Raw genomic sequence first — 22,173 nt, 5'->3', positions numbered from 1 at the left:
TACATGGAGTCAAATAAGCTATCGTCACTAAGCTCAGAATTCGCTGAGGAAAGGAAAAGGGAATTGGCTTTTATTAAACATCCTCTATTCTCAATAAATATTAGACACCTCTGTATATACATCAAATGACATTATCATTCTCATTTTTTTACTTGAGCCAATTGAGAGTCAGAGTAATTGATTTTCCAAGTTAATAGAAGAACATGAATTCAAACCTAGACAAGTCTGAAGAGGCAGAAACCATGATACAGAAATGTTTCACCCTAGAGATACAGTCAACATTTATGATACAAAGTATACATGCATCCATTTTTTTTTTCCCCAACAAACATTTATTGGATGTCATTTTCTACTAGGTTTCTGCAAGATGCTAAAGATAGAACGGGTAGGCAAAGCCAGAATTGGGCCTTCTCATCTGGGAGCTTATGGTATAGATATCAGATATTCAGCAAATAATCATAATGTTGACTCTATGTAATATGTCATTAGTATAAAAAGTACTCTGAAGGAATGGAACACAATTTTGTGTGTTTTTAAGGAGGAACTGAGATCAAAGGGTCATGGAAGCCTTTCCTGAGGTGGTGATAGTTGATCTCTGAAGGATGATAAGAGTAAAACAGATGAAAAACAGGAACTCAAAGTGGGTATTATTTTTCAGGAAGGAAGAATAGCATTTTTCAAGAGCTCTTTGGTGTTTAGGGGGATTAAGGAAAAAAAAAGGCAGTGGATATAGAAGTCAGACAATAAAGGGGAAAAGTCAAAAGATGCAAAGGGAGAGAAAGTAAATCTTCAGCCGAAACTGGACGCTTTTGTAGGCCATGCAAAAATTTAGGTATTTTCATGTAAAGGGAATCAGATCTTCCACTAATGAAACATTTGTTAACTACTGAAGTGACTAGGCCAAGCTGAGGACAGTTGTATCTTGAATGGACCTAGAATTGAGTACTGTGCATGGGTACCACGTCTCTGCACATACAGTGAAAAGAATAAGTATTTCTCCATTCATTTATTCATTTATTGATAAATTTCATATGAAAGTGAATTACTTATTGATACTCTTTTAAGAAGCCTATGGTTTGGTGGGGAGAAGAATTCTTACGTGCATATCTCTGGTCTACGTGAAAAGTTATAGATGCCATAAATGGGGACAAGGAAAAGTTGCCAAGTCTTGGGTAGCTCAGTGGTGGAGGTGGCAGTGGCAGGTGAAAGATATGGATAGGTCTCTGCAGGAAGTTTTGGTTGAACTAGACCTTAGAGGATGGGTAAGATATTCAAGGTGACCAAAAAATGACTTTACAGTCTGGTTCATAATGGCTATAATGGGACAGAAGCGCTCTCAAAGGGATGCCAGATTTGGGAGCTCCTTGAGTATATGTGCTGCCGAAGCGAGCACTGGGAGCTCCTTGAGAAATGGCAGTAAGTAAGGATTACTCCTGAAAGTTGGAGATCATCACTGGGAAAGACATAGGAAGACATATATACATGGTAGAGTCGCAGAAATTAGAATGCACCCAAGAGGACCACATGAATCCAGTTGAATGAGATTCCCATCTGGAAATAGGAAGCAGCTTTGTAATAATCAAGAAGATTCGAGGCTTACTTTTTTTTAACAATATGGGTGTTTTGTCTCCCTGTCCAACTGTTGGGGCATGGAAGTGACTCACTACTTCTTTCAGTCAGGCCTTGGACACTCTGAGAAGTGAAGAGTACAGATAGACAGGGCAGAGTTGGCATGATTTACTGTTCTCTTCTGTTAAGGCATCCATCACGCTATCACGCTATTCACCTTGGGAAAGAAGCATCTGACATTTTCTAACACGAACTGTTAGGGCAAGCTGCCCTTTTGCCTCTAAAGTTCTCATGAAAACATCAGTTAGTTACTGTGACAAAGATGGGTAGGAGAGGAGGATTCTAAAATCTGAATGCTTTTTGTGTACATTCCGCATGAGAACCATCACCACTTCTAGATTTTGTCCCCCTGCTTTCCTCATAGATTTGCTGTGGTTTGGGGAAGTATCTTCTTACATTTACATCAATGTTATCATGGTAAAAGTTGAGCATTTTGATTTGCTGATGATGTGCTTTGTGACAATAGCCAGTATTTTGGTTGTCTCCATTATTCTGGTTTTGCCATGTAGGCACTGAAAGGTACAGGTGAATGTTATAAATGAGGTTCTGTTTTTCCTTTCAGTTTTTCCAGTTTGGAGCAAAAAGCCTCCATTCCTCAAGTGATATATTCAAATATACTATTTCTTTGTTTCTTTCTTCATTTCCATGCCATCTTGTATTTTAAGCCTGTCATTTTATCGATACTTTTTAAGATGATGTCTAAAGTCCTTAATACTTTCTTCATAAAAAACATAGTATTTCATAAACATTTAAAAAGTATTGTAATGCTAGGATAATAAAAACGTGGGATGAAAAAACCCTAAGTTGTTACAAATTTGAGCTAAATAGTCCCTCATCATTTTGTTTTACCGCCCACCCACTCTCACCTTTTATTTTTCCTGGTTCACTATAGCTTTTCTGTGATACAAATTTTTGCTGACTTATATAGCACATTAAAAATTCTAGTTTCCAAATAAAGCAAGGGTCTTGCTCTCTTGGGAAATATAGACACAATAAGAATGCAATGGATCCCTTTTGTTTGAAGTCTGTTGCTCTTCTGGGATCACTTACTGGTTCCATCTGCAATTACTTCTTTTTGCTAAATGCCTCCATATATTATCAGAGACAGACTGCTTTTGATACAGCTGGAAAATGTGAATTAACTTTTAGTTTTGTGGGTTTTTTTCTTTTCTTTTCTCATAGTCTCACATTAGGTTTCATTCATCCATTCACTTAACATTTAAGAAACACCCATGTGGGTGGTGGAGCCGGCTGGCACCACTTTACATTCTGGAAGAAGTGGAGACATGGGGATCCTGTCAAACACAGAAGACACAACCCCTACATTCAGTTGTTTGGGAGGAACCTATTCTTTCCTGGCATCCTGGATAAGGGAGACCATTGAAGAGGGAAGCTCCCTTTCACTTCAAAGGCCGTTTTGTGCATAGATGAGACTTCCTGAGGGGCAAGTCAAAGAGAAACAGGGCTTAGATTCAAACGAAGCTGGATGTACAGAGAAAAAGTCTGATGTTAAAAATACCCCAACAGGAATAAACAGCATCAGCTGTGTCTCATTATGTAGCCAGTGAAAACTATAGAGGGCAGGATGGGGAAGAAAAGGGAGGATCCAGAAGTGAAATAAACACTGATTAATATTTGGAATGCACAAGGGATTTACAATCTAAATAGAAACAAAAGCATTATCTTTGTGCTGCTGGTATGGGAACAACCAGAAAGAGGAGAGTGAGCTATAAACTCCCATTGTATTGAAGACCCTTAGAGTGTAAGCAAAACCACTTCAGAAACAGCAATATAACTCTTGTAGACCAACAAAATACCACAGAGTGAATTATTTTTTAGTACTTTATGAAGTATCTTATAATTGCATCCAGTTATTACAAAGAGGCATTGCACTGGTTAAATTTTTTTCCAGAAATCTATCGTGGTAGGGTTTATTTTTGAAAAATCAAACATAATGAAATAAAACATAAATGGATGTACATTAGAATTATACATTAAGTAATTTGCATAAGAGGTAAATATTACTATATGCTAGTGGAAAATCATAGATATGTATGCCTTGAGAGTTTAAAATCCCTGCTTAGATAACTGAGCAACTATGCAGCTATATAAGAAAGAGTTTTAATTCCCTCACAGAGCCCATTCCAATAGTTCTCTAAATTGTACTTAGGTATTTCAGCTTTCATGAAGACTTTGTCATTTGGGGCACCTGGGTGTCTCAGGTGATTAAAGGTTAAAGTGTCTGCCTTGGGCTTGGGTCATGATCTCAGGGTCCTGGAATGGAGACCTATGTTGGGCTCCCTGCTTGGTGGGGAACCTGCTTTACCCTCTCCCCCTGCCCCCCCCCACTAATGTTTGGGCTGTCTCTCTCTCTCATATAAATAAAATATTTTTTAAAAATTGATTATTTTTATTAATGTATAATGTATTATTTGCCCCAGGGGTACAGGTCTGTGAATCGCCAGGTTTACACACTTCACAGCACTAACCATAGCACATACCCTCCCTAATTTCCATAACCCCACCACCCTCTCCATACCTCTCCATATTCCCCCCAGCAACCCTCAGTTTGTTTTGTGAGATTAAGTGTCTCTTATGGTTTGTCTCCCTCTAGATCCCGTCTTGTTTCATTTATTCTTCTCCTACCCCCCAAATCCCACACTCTTCCTCTCAAATTCCTCATATTAGGGAGATCATATGAGAATTGTCTTTCTCTGATTGACTTATTTCACTCAGCATAGTACCCTATAGTTCTATCCACATCATTGTAAATGGCAAGATTTCATTTCTTTTGATGGATGCATAGTATTCCAGTGTGTGTGTGTGTGTGTGTGTGTGTGTATGCACGTGCGCACGCGTGTGTAGACCACGTCTTCTTAATCCATTCATCTGTTGATAGACATCTAGGTTCTTTCCATAGTTTGGCTATTCTGGGCATTGCTGCTATAAACATTCGGGTGCACATGCCCCTTCAGTTCACTACATTTGTATCTTTAGGGTAAATACCCAGTGGTACTATTGCTGCGTCATAGGGTAGCTCTATTTTCAACTTTTCCAGAGTGGCTGCACCAGCTTGCATTCCCACCAACAGTGTAGGAGGGTTCCCCTTTCTCCACATCCTCTTCGACATCTGTTATTTCCTGACTTGTTAATTTTAGCCATTCTGACTGGTGTGATGTGGTATCTCATTGTGGTTTTGATTTGTATTTCCCTGATGCTGAGTGATGTGGAGCATTTTTTCATGTGTCTGTTGGCTGTCTGGATGTCTTCTTTGCAGAAATGTCTGTTCATGTCCACTGCCCATTTCTTGATTGGATTATTTCTTCTTTGGGTGTTGAGTTTGATAAGTTCTCTCTCTATCTAAAATATACTTTGGGGGCGCCTGGGTGGCTCAGTGGGTTAAAGCCTCTGCCTTTGGCTCAGGTCATGATCCCAGGGTCCTGGGATAGAGCCCCACATCAGGCTCTCTGCTCAGCAGGGAGCCTGCTTCCCCTTCTCTCTGCCTGCCTCTCTGCCTACTTGTGATCTCTGTCTGTGAAATAAATAAATTATCAAAAAAAATTAAAAAAATTAAAAATATAAAATAAAATATACTTTGGATACTAGTCCTTTATCTGATATGTCATCTTCTCCCATTCTGTCAGTTGTCTTTGGGTTTGTTTACTGTTTCCTTTGCTGTACAAAAGCTTTTGATCTTGACGAAGTTCCAATAGTTCATTTTTGACCTTGCTTCCCTTGCCTTTCGCGATGTTTCTAGGAAGAAGTTGCTGTGGCTGAGGTCGAAGAGGTTGCTGCTTGTGTTCTCAAAGATTTTGATGGATTCCTGTCTCATGTTGAGGTCGTCCATCCATTTTGAATCTATTTTTGTGTGTGGTGTAAGGAAATGGCCCACTTTCATTTTTCTGCATGTGGCTCTCCGATTTTCCCAACACCATTTGTTGAAGAGACTGTCTTTTTTCTTTGGACATTCTTTCCTGCTTTGTCAAAGATTAGTTGAGCATAGAGTTGAGGGTGTATTTTTGGGCTCTCTATTCTGTTCCATTGATCTATCTGTCTTTTTTCGTATCAGTACCATACTGTCTTGATGATGACAGCTTTGTAATAGAGTTTGAAGTCTGGAATTGGGATGCCACCAACTTCAGCTTTTCTTCTTCAACATTCCTCTGGCTATTCGGGGTCTTTTCTGTTTCCATACAAATTTTAGGATTATTTGTTCCATTTCTTTGAAAAAAATGCATGGGATTTTTATAGGGATTGCATTAAATGTATAGATTGCTTTAGGTAGCATAGATATTTTCACAAGATTTGTTCTTCCAATCCATGAGCATGGAACATTTTTCCATTTCTTTGTGTCTTCCTCAATTCATTTCATGAGTGCTATATAGTTTTCTGAGTACAGATTCTTTGCCTCTTTGGTTAGGTTTATTTTTAGGTATCTTATAGTTTGGGTGAAATTGTAAATGGGATCAACTCCTTAATTTCTCTTTTCTTCTGTCTTATTGTTGGTCTATAGAAATGCAACTGATTTCTGTGCATTGATGTTATATCCTGACACTTTACTGAATTCCTGTATAAGTTCTAGCAGTTTTGGAGTGGAATCTTTTGGGTTTTCCACATAAAGTATCATATCATGTGCAAAGAGTGAGAGTTTGACTTCTTCTTTGCTGATTCATATGCCTTTTTTGTTGTTGTTGTCTGATTGCTGAGTCTAGGACTTCTAGTACTATGTCAAATAACAGTGGTGATATGGACATCCCTGCTATGTTCCTGACCTTAGGGGAAAAGCTCTCAGTTTTTCCCCATTGAGAATGATACTCGCTGTGGGTTTTTCATAGGTGGCTTTGATGGTATTGAGGAATGTACCCTCTATCCCTACACTTTGAAGATCAGTTTTGATCAAGAAAGGATGCTGGACTTTGTCAAATGCTTTTTCAGCATCTATTGAGAGTATCATATGGTTCTTGTTCTTTCTTTTATTAATGTATTGTATCACATTGATTGATTTGCGGATGTTGAACCAAACTTGCAGCCCAGGAATAAATCCCACTTGGTCATGGTGAATAATCCTTTTAATGCATTGTTGAATCCTATTGACTAGTATTTTGGTGAGAATTTTCACATCTGTGTTCATCAAGGATATTGGTCTATAATTTTCTTTTTTTGATGGGGTCTTTGGTTTGGGGATCAAGGTAATGCTGGCCTCATAAAATGAGTTTGGCCATTTTCCTTCCATTTCTATTTTTTGGAACAGTTTCAGGGTATTCATTCATTCAGTATCAGGTATTAATTCTTTAAATGTTTGATATAATTCCCCTGGGAAGCTGTCTGGCCCTGGCCTCTTGTTTTTGGGAGATTTTTGATGACTGCTTCAATCTCCTTATGGGTCAGGTCTGCTCAGGTTTTCTATTTCATCCTGGTTCAGTTGTGGTTGTTTATATGTCTCTAGTAATGCATCCATTTCTTGCAGATTGTCAAATTTGCTGGCGCATCATTGCTCATAATATATTCTTGTAATTGTTTGTATTTCTTTGGTGTTGGTTGTGATCTCTCCTCTATCATTCATGATTTTATTTATTTAGGTCCTTTCTCTTTTCTTTTTGATAAGTCTGACCAGGGGTTTATCAATCTTATTAATTCTTTCAAAGAAAGAGCTCCTACTTTCATTGATTTGTTCTACTGTTCTTTTGGTTTCTATTTCATTGATTTCTGCTCCGATCTTTATGATTTCTCTTCTCCTGCTGGGTTTAGATTTTCTTTGCTGTTCTTTCTCGGGCTCCTTTAGGTGTAGGGTTAGGTTGTGTACTCGGGACTTTTCTTGTTTCTTGAGAAAGGCTTGTATCGCTATATACTTTCCTCTCAGGACCGCCTTTGCTATGTACCACAGATTGTGAACAGTTATGCTTTCATTATCATTTGTTTCCATGATATTTTTTTCAATTCTTCTTTAATTTCTTGGTTGACCTATTCATTCTTTAGTAGGATGTTCTTTAGCCTCCATGTATTTCAGTTCTTTCCAACTTTCCTCTTGTGATTGAGTTCTAGCTTCAGAGCAAGGTGGTCTGAAAATATGCAGGGAATGATCCCAATATTTGGTACCAGTTGAGACCTGATTTGTGATTCAGGAAGTGATCTATTCTGGAGAATGTTCCATGTGCACTAGAGAAGAATGTGTGTTCTGTTGCTTTGTGGTAGAATGTTCTGAATATATCTGTGATGTCCATCTGGTCCAGTGTGTCATTTAAGGTTTTTATTTCCTTGTTGATTTTTTGCTTGGATGATCTGTCCATTTCAGTGAGGGGGGTGTTAAAGTCCCCTATTATTATTGTATTATTGTCAATGTGTTTCTTTGATTTTGTTACTAATTGGTTTATATAGCTGGCTGCTCCCATGTTAGGGGCATAGATATTTAAAATCTATGTTGGACAGACCCTTTCAATATGATATAGTGTCCTTTTTCATCTCTTATTATAGTCTTTGGCTTAAAATCTAATTTATCTGATATAAGGATTTCCACCCCAGCTTTCTTTTGATGTCCGTTAGCATGGTAAATAGTTTACCACCCCCTCACTTTAAATCTGGTGGTGTCTTCAGGTCTAAAATGAGTTTTTTGCATATCTGCATATTGATGGGTATTTTTTTTTATCCATTCTGATACCCTGTGTCTTTTGATTGGGGCATTTAGCCCATTTACATTCAGGGTAACTACTGAAAAAATATGAATTTAGTGCCATTGTATTGCCTGTAAGGTGACTATTACTGTGTATTGTCTCTGTTCCTTTCTGGTCTACTGTTTAGGCTCTCTCTTTGCTTAGAGGACCTCTTTCAATATTTTCTGTAGGGCTGGTTTGGTGTTTGAAAATTCTTTCAGTTTTTGTTTGTCCTGGGAGCTTTTTATCTCTTTTTATCTCTCCATCTATTTTCAATGATAGCCTAGCTGGATATAGTATTCTTTTTTTAAAGATTTTATTTATTTATTTATTTGACAGACAGAGATCACAAGTAGGCAGAGAGGCAGGCAGAGAGAGAGGGGAGGAAACAGGCTCCCTGCTGAGCAGAGAACCCACGCGGCGCTTGATCCCAGGACTCTGGGATCATGACCTGAGCCAAAGGCAGAGGCTTTAACCCACTGAGTTTGGCCATTTTCCTTCCATTTCTAGAGATATAGTATTCTTGACTGCATATTTTTCTCATTTAGTGCTCTGAATATATCATGCCAGTTCTTTCTGGCCTGCCAGGTCTCTGTGAATAAGTCTGCTGCCAATCTAATATTTTTATCATTATATGTTACAGACTTCTTGTCCCTATCTGCTTTCAGGATTTTCTCTTTGTCACTTAGACTAGTAAGTTTTACTATTAGTTGATGGGGGTGGACCTATTTTTATTGATTTTGAGCGGTGTTTTCTGTGCCTCCTGGATTTTGATGTTTGTTCCCTTTGCCATATTAGGGAAATTCTCTATTATAATTTGATCCAATATGCCTTCTGCCCCCCCTCTTTCTTTCTTCTTCTTCTAGAATCACAATAATTCCAATATTATTTCATATTATGGTATCACTTATCTCTCAAATTCTCCCCTCTGGTCCAGCAGTTGTTTGTCTCTCTTTTGCTTAGCTTCTTTATTCCCCATAATTTGGTCTTCTATATCACTAATTCTCTCTTCTGCCTCTTTATCCTAGCAGTAAGAGCCTCCATTCTTGATTGCACCTCATTAATTCTTTTTTCGATTTCAGCTTGGTTAGATTTTAGTTCTTTTATTTCTCCAAAAAGGGATTATATTTCTCCAGACAGGGTTTCTCTAATATCCTCCATGCCTTTTTTGAGCCCAGCTAGCACCTTGAGAATCGTCATTCTGAACTCTAGATATGACATATTACCAATATCTTTATTTATTAGGTCCCTAGACATTGGTACTGCATCTTGTTCTTTTTTATTTATTTATTTTTTTTGTGGTGAGTTTTTCTGCCTTGTCATTTTATCCAGGTAAGGATATATGAATAAGAGAATAAAATACTAAAAGGGTGGCAGAAACCCCAGAAAAATATATGCCATCCAAGTCAGAAGAGACCCCAAACTGGGGGGAGAAGAAAAGGAGTGTAAAGATATATATATATATAGATATATATATATATCTATATATATATTTACATTAGACTGATGAATAGAACAGAGCCACCCACTTGATTTTGGGTGTTTTGGTCTCTTAGAAGAAACTTCCTCTCAAAATTTTAAAGAAAAACTTATATATACACAAAAACAAGGTTAAATACAATAAAGGGATGGAATATGAGTGTAAAGATGAAGAAAAAAATCTAAAAGAGAAATTGATAGGATAAGTTGGTTAGAAAAAGGAAGAAAAAAACCGGGGGAGAAAATGTGCTCAGGCTGGAGACTAGAACAAAGCCCTGTGCTAGATTTAGGGTATATTTTGATCTATTGGAAGAAATTGTATCCCAAAATTTTTAGAAAAAAAAAAAAACAACAACAACAACCACTATATGAATATACAAAATAAGGTTAAATACAATGAAGGATAAAATGTGATTATAATAATGAAGGTTTAAAGTTTTTTTTTTTAAAGAAAAGTTGTTAAGATAAACTAGTTAAAAAAACGTTAAAAGAGGAGAGATGAAAAGTTAAAAATTAGAATAAGAAAACAATGAAATTAAAAAATTTAATTTAACTTTGCAAGACTAAAGGATCATGGGGAGAAAGCCATGAATTCCATGAATTGCTTTCCCCTATCTCTGGAGTCCTGCTGTTCTCCTTGATCTGTGATCTTGGTCTTGGCTGGATGTTCTTGCTGATCTCCTGGGGGAGGGGCCTATTGCAGTGATTCTCAAATGTCTTTCCAAGGTGGAATTCACTGTCCTTGCCAGGGGCCTGGCTAAGAAATCTGCTTGAGTTTGAGTTCACTCTCAGGAGTTTTTGTTCCCTGAATGCTTTCCGTAGAGCTCTGGAGGAGGGGAATGAAAATGGTGGCCTCCCAATCTCTAGCACAGAGGAGCCGAGAGCTCAAGACCCTACTCCTCACTGTGCCCTCAGAGATAAGGGGCCAATCACTCCCGTCTCCCTGGTCTCTGGCTGCACTCTGTGCTCACCCGGCCTGTGACTGAGTGTTTCTGTCTCTGACTCTGATGCACAGCCCCATTTGGAGTCTCCAAACCAGCAAATTCCTGCCTCCAGAGAAGGAAGGCGAGTCTCCCTGGATCTGCCACTTGTGGGGTCTGTGCTCAAAGAGCAATTGCCCAACTGTACCATGGATCACAGTTTAAGGTAATCCCAAACTGAGAGCTCACTCCTCAGCTCCATCTCTGTACTTGGCTTCCCTGCTCTGATACCTGGGAGCTCTGCCACACTCAGACACCCCTGATCTTTCAGTGACCCCACGGGTCCTGAGACTACACTGTATCTGTGAGGGCTTTACCCTTGCTTAGCCTCTGGAGCGATGTTCCTCAGTGGAGCAGACTTCTAAAAGTTCATATTTCATGCTCCACTGCTCTGCTGCTTGTCAGGAGCTGGCTCCTCCCCCCCACAGTCTATCTTCCCATCTCTTTGGATTCACTTCTCTGCACATCCTACCTTTCAGAAAGTGGTCGATTTTCTGTTCCTAGAATTGCTGCTCTTCTTCTCTTTGATCTGCTGTTGAGTTTGTAGGTGTTCAGAATGGTTTGATTACTATCTAGCTGAACTCTTGTGACCTGATGTCATTTCCAGTCTGCTCCTTCTCCACCATCTTGCCTCTCTCTCCTCAAATAAATAAAATCTTAAAAAAAAGATTATAGTTTGTCATTGTCATGTGAAAGCCTCATTTGCTTTCATATCTGGAATAGCTATGTTCTATACTTGTAGCCTGAGTTCTAAAGAACCACTCAAAGATTTCTGTAGACTTATAATCATTCCTTATATTTTCAAGGGATTGGATTTCTGTTGTAGCAATGCCAATATATATAAGTAAGGGCTATTAGATTTTGGATATTTTGAAGAAAAGTGAATTAGGAACCGCCGGAGAAGTAAAATAAATATAGCACAGTATTAATGTGTAAAAAGAGAAGAGAAGAATGAAGAGATGGCAGCAAACCCAATAAACAAGTAATTTCGGTAAGCCTCATTGCTACCATGACTACTAAAATTGAACCACATGCAATTTTACCTCCACAAACTATAGCAATTGTAATGAATATATTTTAAACTCTCCAAATCTGGGAGATGGTCAAGTATGTGCTGAGTATAATTTCGATATTTTGAAAACCCCACCCTAAAGCCACTCATTTCAAGGCAGTAAAACTGTACTGCAAGTACTACAACTTCATGAAATGTAGCAAACGCATGTCAATAAAAATCACAACTAGTTTTTTAGTTTCTATGTTAATATTAAGCCCTTTCAAATATAGGAATATGTTTTTCCCAATGCACACATTCTAGAAAATATACATCCTACATAAATCTAATATGTATTAGGCTCTCATGACAAATGAGCAGAAACCCAGTGACATTTCTTCTCATTTCTAGAAGCCAAAACATCAAGGTGTTGAAATGGACATAATGATTCCAGAGGCCCTAGGGAACAATCCATCCCTTGTCTTTTTGCTTCTGGTGGCTGTTGCCAGTCCTTGGTTCCTGGCTACCATGCTCCAATATTCAAGACCAGGCTTTTCAGATCTGTCTCCACTCCATTTTCACATAATCTTTTTTGTGTCAAAACTTGCTTTCTCTTCTCATTGTAAAGATGCATATATTGCATTTAGTGCCCAGTCAGATAACCCAGAATAAACCTTCCCAACTCAAGATCTTTAATTGAGTCACATCTGCAAACATTCTCTTTTGCCCTCGTATGTAGTAACACAAATTCCAGATGCCATATCAGGGCTACTTTTTAGCTTACTACAGATATCAGTAGGAAAGACCTGATATTTGAAGTAAAGATTTGTGTAATAGTTACTTGACAACTTTTATGCTGTCACTATGTTAAGTAGAAAGGATACAACTGCAAGGAAGATCATTATGTATCCCTGTCCTCACAGAACTTAGTACCCCAAGAAGGTGATTAATAGGAAATTTGAAGAAAGAAGAAGGTTGTAAATGGTTGTTGCAAAAAAGTAAAAGGGAAAAGATTGAGACAGGTAGGATTTGGGGGACTCTTTGAGTGTCCAAGTGTTGCAGCCATTAACATTCATCTTGTATTTCCAGCTCTTCAGCCTCTGAGTTCATGGCCAACTTTCATCTTCTATCCCCCATGGAATTATTTCCAGCCAATGAACTGATTAACAGAAAAGCCAAGTTTTATTGCTCGAAGGAAGATTTAATTGCCAGTGGAAAATCTTCCAGAACTCTTTTCCTCTGTCACAACAATTAACAAATAATCCAAACAGTGGCTACATTGTCATGCTGGGTCACAAGTTTGTCATTTAGGAGAACCCCCAAACTTGCATCATGAACTATAGTGTGAAGAAGTAGTATGCCTTTGCTTTAAGCTATATAAACTATTGTGGCTGTTTCTTATTGAAATCTGACCTAGCCTATCTTGTGTGATATACTAGATATGGTTAGAAACCAGGACACTCATCAGCTGACTTGTTTGATTTTCTTTGTTTGCAGATGCAGACATAGCCCCTGGTGGCTGAATTTATTCAGGCTGGGTATATGCCAGGGGAGGATGGAGGACAGAAAAAGTGTAAATAGTTGCAAAGCTTTTAGTTCTAGCATAATGATGTTGTTGAATCTAGCTGCTTTAATTAGCAATAAGAATAATTTTAACTAATTTGGCATAACACTCAAGAGTTTAAAAACCATGAAAACATGGGGCGCCTCGGTGGCTCAGTTGGTTAAGCATCTGACTCTTGATTTCAGCTTAGGTTGTGATCTCAGTGTCATCATGAGATCGAGCCCCACGTCAGGCTCTGCACTGGGCATGGAGCCTGCTTAAAGAATCCCTCTCTCCCTCTGCTCTGCCTGCCCCCCCAACCCCCCACCACTGGCTCATATGCATGCTCTCTCTCTCTGAAAAACAAACAAACAAACAAACAAACAAAAACACAAGCCATAAAAACATGCATTATCTCCTCTGATCCTCATATGAAGTTTCTTGAGTCCAATGACGTTTTTCCCCTTTATACAGATGAAGAAACTGTGGCATAGGGATGACAAGTAAATTTTGTGAAGTTTAATCATTTAGTCAGTGGTATTTGTCAGCACAGACTCACTATTATTTACTGTACTAGGTGCTAGGGATCAGGTCATAGTGTTGTGAAAAGTCACTAGTAAATGAGGCAGGCCTAGTATCAGATCTCACGGTGCATGTGGCAGACTTGGGACAATGTTTCTCTGGCTCTTGAGATAACCTAGGATTTCTGATGTCAGATTTTTAGTTTTTTTAGTTTTTTAGTTTTATCATTATGTCATGTGTCTCAGTACTACAAACCTAAATTCTGCTAGTAGGAGGAAAGTCATAGACAAGAGCATGGGGATCAGAATCAGTTCCATCTTGGTCTGTTGGATTCTCCTTAGTAACAATATCTTAGAGTTCTTTTTTTTTCTTTTTCCCCCAAATTTTTATTTATTTATTTATTTGACAGAGAAAGAGAAATCACAAGTAAGCAGAGAGACAGGCAGAGAGAAAGAAAGGGAAACAGGCTCCCCTCTGAGCAGAGAACCTGATGTGGGGTTCCATCCCAGAACCCCGAGATCATGACCTGAGCCGAAGGCAGTGGCTTAACCCACTGAGCCATCCAGGCGCCCTATCTTAGAGTTCTTTATGGAGCAAACCGATTCATCATGATTTTGTTAGATCTGTGGTATGTAGAATTGGCATGCAAAAATAACACAAAGGTGGTTTTTTTTCTTTTCAATATAAAGGTGAAAGTAAGTCTGTAGGAAGACTAAGCTGCAAGTTTAAGAGCTAGATAAACCTTATGCTTCTAGCTTTATGTTGAAGTCAATACCTAAAGTTTCTTGCAAGTCACTAAGTTCACTGATCATAGAAAGAAATATCTATTACTTACCTTTAAAGTCAGTAAGTAATAGACATTTCTTTCTAAGTATGCGTTTTTATGTTCCTACATTGTTGAATTTCTATAGTCTTTTTCCTATGAGTGTTTCTTTTATTACCTCTTATAGAAACCAGATATGATTTTGCTATTAGAATTATAAAAAATAAAATTCCTGAATCCTTTTAAAATTGCTTACACATTTTGGGGTACCTGGGTGGCTTAGACTGTTGAGTGTCTGCCTTCGGCTCAGGTCCTGATCCCGAGTCCTGAGATCAAGCCTGCATCAGGCTCCCTGATCAGTGGGGAGTCCCTCAGCTCCTCACCCTGCTCCCGTTCTTTCTTTCTCTCTCCAGTAAGTAGATAAGTAAAATCTTTTAACTTAAAAAAATTGCTGACACATTTCAATATGGAGAGGGAAAAATATACTCTACATACAATCTATGCAAACTAACAGCCTCACCACCATCTTGAGGTAACCTAATGAATTGCAAACACAAGTATCAGAAACTTTGTAGTTAGAAATACACATCTTAATGAAATTGAGATCTAATTTGAAAGTTGTGCACATTTGGATGTTAATGAGTGTTAGGCTTTTCTAGAAGAAGTATGGTGGTTAAAAAGGGATGAGAGTTTAGGATGCATCTCTCAGAAACTAGTAGTAGAAAGTAATCAAAGGGTTAAAAGGGCATTTAGAAGAATCCATTTCAAAAAGCAGGAGTAACACACTGCTCCCAAAGAAAATGAAAATTGAGATTATATTTTTATTATGTTCCCATATTATGTTCCCATTCTGTGGTGTCAGGAAAAAAAAAAAATACATAGGGATAGAAATTTACCTCCACACAGTTGCCTTGAAGGTCCTCTCTTAAAAGAAAGCAAGCCCCTCACCCCCTTTTTGTGCGGGAGGAGGGATTAGGACATAGAAGAGGAAGAACTTGAATACATAGTTGAAGTAGTCAGTCATGGTTTTCTGGGAAGCCAGTGGTTCCAGACCAACAGATTAGCACATTTTGCCAACCTAGTATCTGTGTAATTGAGATAAAGGAAGTTACAATAAGATATTTATAAACACCATAACCCTTCTTTCCTTTGTCTTTTTACATTAAAGACCATCTCTCTTTGTACCAGCATCTAGAATATATTTTCTTACTATAAAAAGTCTTCTGTAGGAGGAGGAAATGTTAAAATCAAGCAGTGTGCTGTTTTCTTTTTGTTGTGTTTTAGAGTGTAGGGGAAGAAAAATGACGTTCCTTCTCTTCTGACTTTTTAGCTAAGACTCCTTGTAAAAGATTAATTAAAAAAAAAAACCCTCAGAAATTTATTAACATATATATACCTTGTTATAGACGGGTGATATCCATGGGGAAATGAATAACCCTTTGGGAGGCCTACATCACCAGCTTAAATACCATCTTTAGTTAAACACAAATGGAAAAAAAAGATGTTCTGTTGGGGGGTGGGTGGGAAAGGGAAGGCCAGTTAAGAGAGGTTACTAGGAGTAGGAAGGCTAAGATTTTTATGCAAATTTAAGTCCGTACCTTTTCTGTTGTTAAGAGTTTCTTGTGACTTAGAGTTGTCCTTCTCTATCTGGTACAGAGGGAGATAATTTTACAAACACAGATTTCCTTTACAGAAGGGTAACTTTTATTGTTTTCAGTGCTTCTTTTGCTCCTGCTGTTTCTTAAAATAATCAGCTTAAAATAGTCCTTATGTCAAAGAGGCATATTTTGGAATAGCATATTCTGCTGCCCTTCAAGAATCTATCATTTATTACATTGGCAAACTTTGTTTTCTAAGAAATAGCACTAAATGATTATCATCACCGGTGAGAAGATGTATAGTATATGAAAAAACAAATGTCGAAGTGCTCTTAAATATTTATCTAACATTTTAAATTAATTTTTAAAAGATGAAATAGATAAAGATTAGTGAATATGTACTGCTAATATTTTAGAATTTCAACATTTGTTCATGTTCTGTTTCATATCTATTTTTACCTGGTCTTTGGAAGCAGATAATATATATTTCTAATGTGTAATTATTTAGAGAATGCTTTAACAAATATGAGAATTGGCCAGGCCCATATATCTACTTCTTTATTATTCCTCACAAATTTCCATATTTATCTCTAGGCAAGTACAAAGCAAGAAAAATAATTACTTTCAAGACTACCCTTTCCTTAATTAAAAACAAATAGTCATTGTTAAGGAGAAAACACCTAAAGCAAAACTTTGGTTTACAAAAATCGATGGGTTTAATTATCCAGATTTTGGGTTTTCCAAATTCTATCCAGCCACTTCATGATCACCTCAGCCTGCCTCCAGGCTAATACCTTTGTCCTACATTTATTCTATTTTTACATTTTTGCCTCTTTATATGCCAGATGAAATCAGATGCTCCATACTTTCTCTCACTCAATGGTTTTAGCACTTCTAATATATAGGAGGGAAAATATAACATTTTGTTAACAATATTTATTGATCATCTGTTTATCTCCCTGCATTTTGCTCCAGCTCTACCCCTATTCAAGTGAATGATTTGCTGTGCACTCCTTGTCTCAGAGGAGGAATCCAGAAGGATGAAATATTAAACAAAACAAAGCAAATCAAAACACTTTTTTTTTTCTTCTTCTTCTCATTTCAGTGCCATCTCCTCAGACTGAAAATATCCCTGAGTATAGATAACAGTGGCATTGTGGCCAGGAGCATGGAAAGTAAATGAATCCTTTCCATTCTTTTTTTTTTTTTTTCTTCGTCTTTTTTCTTTCCATTCTTGACCCACCACTTTTTCTTAATTATACAGTGGAGCAATGAGAAGATGTGCCCAATCGTCTGGCCATGCCTCATGAGAGGGAGCAAAACCCAAGAGAGCAATATATTTAGACAAGAATTTCTCAGTCTGGGTACTACTGGGATTTTGGAGCAGATCATCCTTTGTTGTGGGAAATTGTCCTATGAATTATGAGTTTACTAGTAGCAATCCTCACTTCTACCCAATCAGTTGTCAATGTCACCATCCTCCCCAGATGTGATAACCCAAAATGTATCTAGAATAACCAAATGTCCCCGGATGAAAAGGGGGAGCAGAAGCACCCTGATCTGAGAACCACATAAGATTACCTGAGAGGAGGTAGATTGGACACTGGACAGCTCCAATATGAGCTTCCTATTCTCTCACACTGCTGGGCTATTGAGTCTGGTTCAATGTCTCTCAAGAATTCTTAAAAGCTAATTTATACCTTCCCAGGTAAACAAACTTCTAAGGTAAACTGGGTCCGAATATGTGTTCTAGATATGCCTGTTATTTATCCTTCCCAGAAAGATGGATCAATAATGCCTTTCACAGCAAGATCTCTCTAATGACTGAAGTTGGATTCTAGATGTGTATATATATATTTTTTTTTAAGAAAGATAATTAATATGCATTGCCCAACTATACTCTAGAAAGTTCAATACATACAATTTTACCTGAGAGTTCTTGACTAGATTGTCTCGGTATTGGTTATTCAACTCATTATTTTACTTGGTCTTTATTATTACCATTTTTGTTCTGTTTTTTGGTTTTTTGGTTTTGGTTATTTAATATGAAGCAGTCCCTACTGTCAAAGCATATTTGGGGTTGTTAGTAAAAACCACTATGGGGCGCCTGGGTGGCTCAGTGGGTTAAGCCGCTGCCTTCGGCTCAGGTCATGATCTCAGGGTCCTGGGATCGAGGCCCGCATCGGGCTCTCTGCTCAGCAGGGAGCCTGCTTCCCTCTCTCTCTCTCTGCCTGCCTCTCCATCTACTTGTGATTTCTCTCTGTCAAATAAACAAATAAAATCTTTAAAAAAAAAAAAAAAACCACTATGTAAAATAGCTGTACAAACATGAAGATAAGTACAGATAAGAAGTGGTAGAAAGGAAATGGAAAATAACTGTCAGGAACTATAATTTAGCATTGTCCATATGAGTTTCCTGGCGGGTAGAACGAAAGAAAAATGAGGCATTAAGAAATTATCTCATAATCAAATCAAATCATTTTTTAAAATGGTTATTCCTGAAGGCTAATAGGAAAAATGGATTTTGGCCAATAAAACTTTTGGAATCTTTACAATCACATTGTTGTCTATTCTGAAACAATAGATTTACCCACATACTGGCCCCTATACTAAAAAATTGAGGAATTGGCTGTTCTCATTTATTGGCAGTATAATTTGGGTCTTTGCTGAAAAAATGAGTTTTAAAAACACTAAGACTCGTTTTGTTCTGTTTATAATTAGATTGGATGGTGCTTTACAAATAAGAGATATGTGCATGATAAAAATGTTAAAAGTTATATTCATGTAAAAAGTTAAAAATAAGTCAACTTCCCCTTTGCACACCACCTCCCAGTTCCCTAGAGGCAGCCCCTGTTATCAGCTACTTGTGTCTTTTTCCAGAGATATTTTATGCATAGACAAACATATACATATGCAATCTCTTTATGCACATGGTGTTGTGCTATATATAAAATTCTGACAAATGGAAGATCCGTAGGATTTTCGAGCCCATGCTCCTGGGACACATTAATCTTGGTGTACAAATAGGGATGCATTACGATTTGTGCACCTTATTTTGTGGAGTTTTGCATCAGCCTGACTGTCAGTGCTTTTGGTTCCCTTTCCATCTCTACTATATATCTTTTGGGGTCCATATGTGGTTTCTCAGTTGTGTCCACAAACAAATGGACCACTGTCCCCTGTCAGCCTAAAGCCTGCAGTCATTAAACGTGCTCCCAGAAAAGCTGTGTGAGGCATTCAGGCATTTCCTCCATTGCTCACAATTAGGTCACTCGACTTCCCAACCCCACCTTCCTGGTAAGAACCGCAGTTGCTCCTAGATACAACTCTCGAATATCACTCTTCTCCTGGACTGTGGCCATTTCTCTGGCATATAGACCCTCCCACAAACAAGCTCTATATACAAATAAGCACTGACCCAGGCCATTAGACATGTCTAAATTTCTCTGGTCTTTGAAATAAACACACTTTGTGTTCAAAACCAAATTTCTCAGCTGCAGATAGAAATGACCTCCTTGCACTCAACTATGTCTCAGCCTCTTCTTTTTTCCTCTCCCATTGTCTTGCCTGATACTATTTGAAAAAGGGGAAGAAGAGAAGAATCCAGAATAGTTTTGGATCTCCTCACCACTTCACCTCCCACCTTCAGTTAAATCTCATGCATTGCTAGGTGTTTCTTTTGTTGCCATTTAGACTACTTAGTGTAACTCTGATATACATATTTTTCTTTTCCTTTTTGCAATAGCTAGACATGTTTTACTATTACTGGTGCGCACACAGCCCCAGGATGTCTTTGCTTTCATGGTAATTTAATATGGCATTTCCCGAAGTTCTTTATCTATTCACTTTCAAAGTCATAATATTTTGGTGGAATGCTAGCTAAGATTGTGAGTTATAATGATTGTGTCTAGCAATGCTACACTCAGCATACAAACTTACATTAAAAAAAGTTTTCTGTTGGAGTGACAGGAAAAGATTTTGATTATATTATTTTATTTGGGTGGTATTAACCCAGTTTTTCTTCTTCATGTGGTCTTCTAGCCTTATACCTTCAAAGTTAGCTGTAAGTTTTATAGCCCCAAGATTGGAAAATCCCTCCTACAAAAAGAGGTCATTTTTCAATTTTGTTTCACAGGTGGCTTTTCATCAAAGAAAAATAGTACCATAACTGATATACCAGTCAAAAATCAGTCCTATCAAACAAGGGCATATTACTTTACTATAGGCCCGAGTAACTCGTGATACCATATAGAGATAATGGAAAGCCCAGCTCTTCTGCCCAGAGAAAATGTGTGAAAAGGAATGGGATTGGGGGTGGTGGTGGTGGGTGGTCAATATGTGCTAACCTCCCTTTTCTGAACTAAAATATCAGAGGGAGAAACCAGGTTAGCTTGGTTGATGAGAAAACCAGAAACAAAGGAGGACTTTTTGCCTAGCAGAATTTGAAGGCTCTTGGAAGAGACCATACTGCAAAAACCTTTTCTCCTCCCATTTTCTTTTTTTTTTTTTTTTTAAAGATTTTATTTATTTATTCGACAGATAGAGATCACAAGTAGGCAGAGAGGCAGGCAGAGAGAGAGGAGGAAGCAGGCCCTCTGCTGAGCAGAGAGCCCGATGCGGGACTCGATCCCAGGACCCTGAGATCATGACCTGAGCCGAAGGCAGCGGCTTAACCCACTGAGCCACCCAGGTGCCCCTCTCCTCCCATTTTCTATACCAATTTTGGAAGCAGCATGACAGTAACATATTAATTATTCCTGATCTTCATGAAAGTATATGGTAAGCTTTATCATAGAGCAAAACAGCATCTTGAGAGGAGCGAACACGATGGAGGGAAGAGCAGGAAATATTCAAAACTGTAAAAAAGAAAAATCTTCATCTATCAGAAGAGATGATGAGAAGACTAACTGGTAAAAGTTGAAGGTTCCTCCCTTGCCTTACAGCTTGGGAAACATGAGAAAATCATATCAGCTCTGTAGGAAATTAAGAACTTTATATAACTTAGTTTTTGGATGTAGCATTCTTTTTTTTTTTAAAGATTTTTTTTATTTTTTTTTTTTTGACAGATCACAAGTAGGCAGGGAGGCAGGCAGAGAGAGAGAAAGGAGGAAGCAGGCTCCCCGCTGAGCAGAGAGCCCCACGCGGGACTCGATCCCAGGACCCTGAGATCATGACCTGAGCCGAAGGCAGCGGCCCAACCCACTGAGCCACCCAGGCGCCCCGGATGTAGCATTCTTTAGTCCCGTTATTTCAGCCTTTCACTTAGAGCTTTGACCTTGCAATGTTGTTTGTAATCTTCTTCTCGGCCACGCTTGAAACGTTGTCAGAACCTGTGCTGTCCCAGCGGTCTTCCTCAAGGCCAAGGCATGTAGAAGGTCCTGGCTTTCCACTGGATCTATGAATCCACTTTCATTTGGCTCACCTTTCTCAACCCTTTTTCCTATGCTTTTTTCTAAACTTATGTTTTTGGTTATGTCTGTTATAATTCTTGCAGTTAGCGAGATGATATTTACTTCCATTTTTTTATTCTATTTTTTCTTTTTCTTTTTCTTTTTATGTTTCCTTGCCTTGCCTTAGCTTACTCTTTAACTCCTGTCTTACTAATTTTTAATTTTTTTTTTCTTTTGGATGTTTCATCTAGGGCCATGTTTTAAAATGTTTCTTTGAAAATGTTTACACGGGTTTTTTAAAAAAATTTTCTCACTCATTCAAATAGCAACTTTTGTTTGCTCTTTCTTTGTTGTATTACTTTGTACATTTTATATTATGGTATCTTTACCCACTTTGGGTGCAGATTTCTTCTGATTCTGATTCATTTTTTAAGTGAGGTCTGTTCTGTCAGGATCAGCTCTTTCCTGAAAAATAACATGGGAAGGAAATATTTCTCTGAGCTTTTTCTTACTCCATCCATGCTGAGCACATGTATACACCATGATCCACTCAGTGCTCTGAGTATTTGGGGTGAAAAGGAAGAAAACTTAGGCCAGATGGAGTCATCCTCTCACAAACTTTTGTTTTTGA

At 38.0% G+C, this 22,173-nt stretch overlaps 1 long non-coding RNA gene across 1 annotated transcript in view; it reads left to right on the top strand.

Annotated features, from left to right (window-relative positions):
• The first annotated feature begins 1,964 nt into the window (after window positions 1-1,964).
• The window catches only part of LOC309843784, a 156,555-nt gene continuing 136,346 nt past the window's right edge, over window positions 1,965-22,173 (top strand). Inside the window, exon 1 of the long non-coding RNA XR_014300338.1 lies at window positions 1,965-2,046. This is a non-coding gene — a long non-coding RNA (uncharacterized lncRNA). The remainder of the gene's footprint in view (window positions 2,047-22,173) is intronic.

This window comes from Mustela nivalis (assembly GCF_964662115.1).
Source record: "Mustela nivalis genome assembly, chromosome: 1".
Classification (NCBI taxonomy): Eukaryota; Metazoa; Chordata; class Mammalia; order Carnivora; family Mustelidae; genus Mustela; species Mustela nivalis.
Note: the sequence above shows the minus strand (reverse complement) of the source record. Positions and strands in the feature narration are given on the sequence as shown.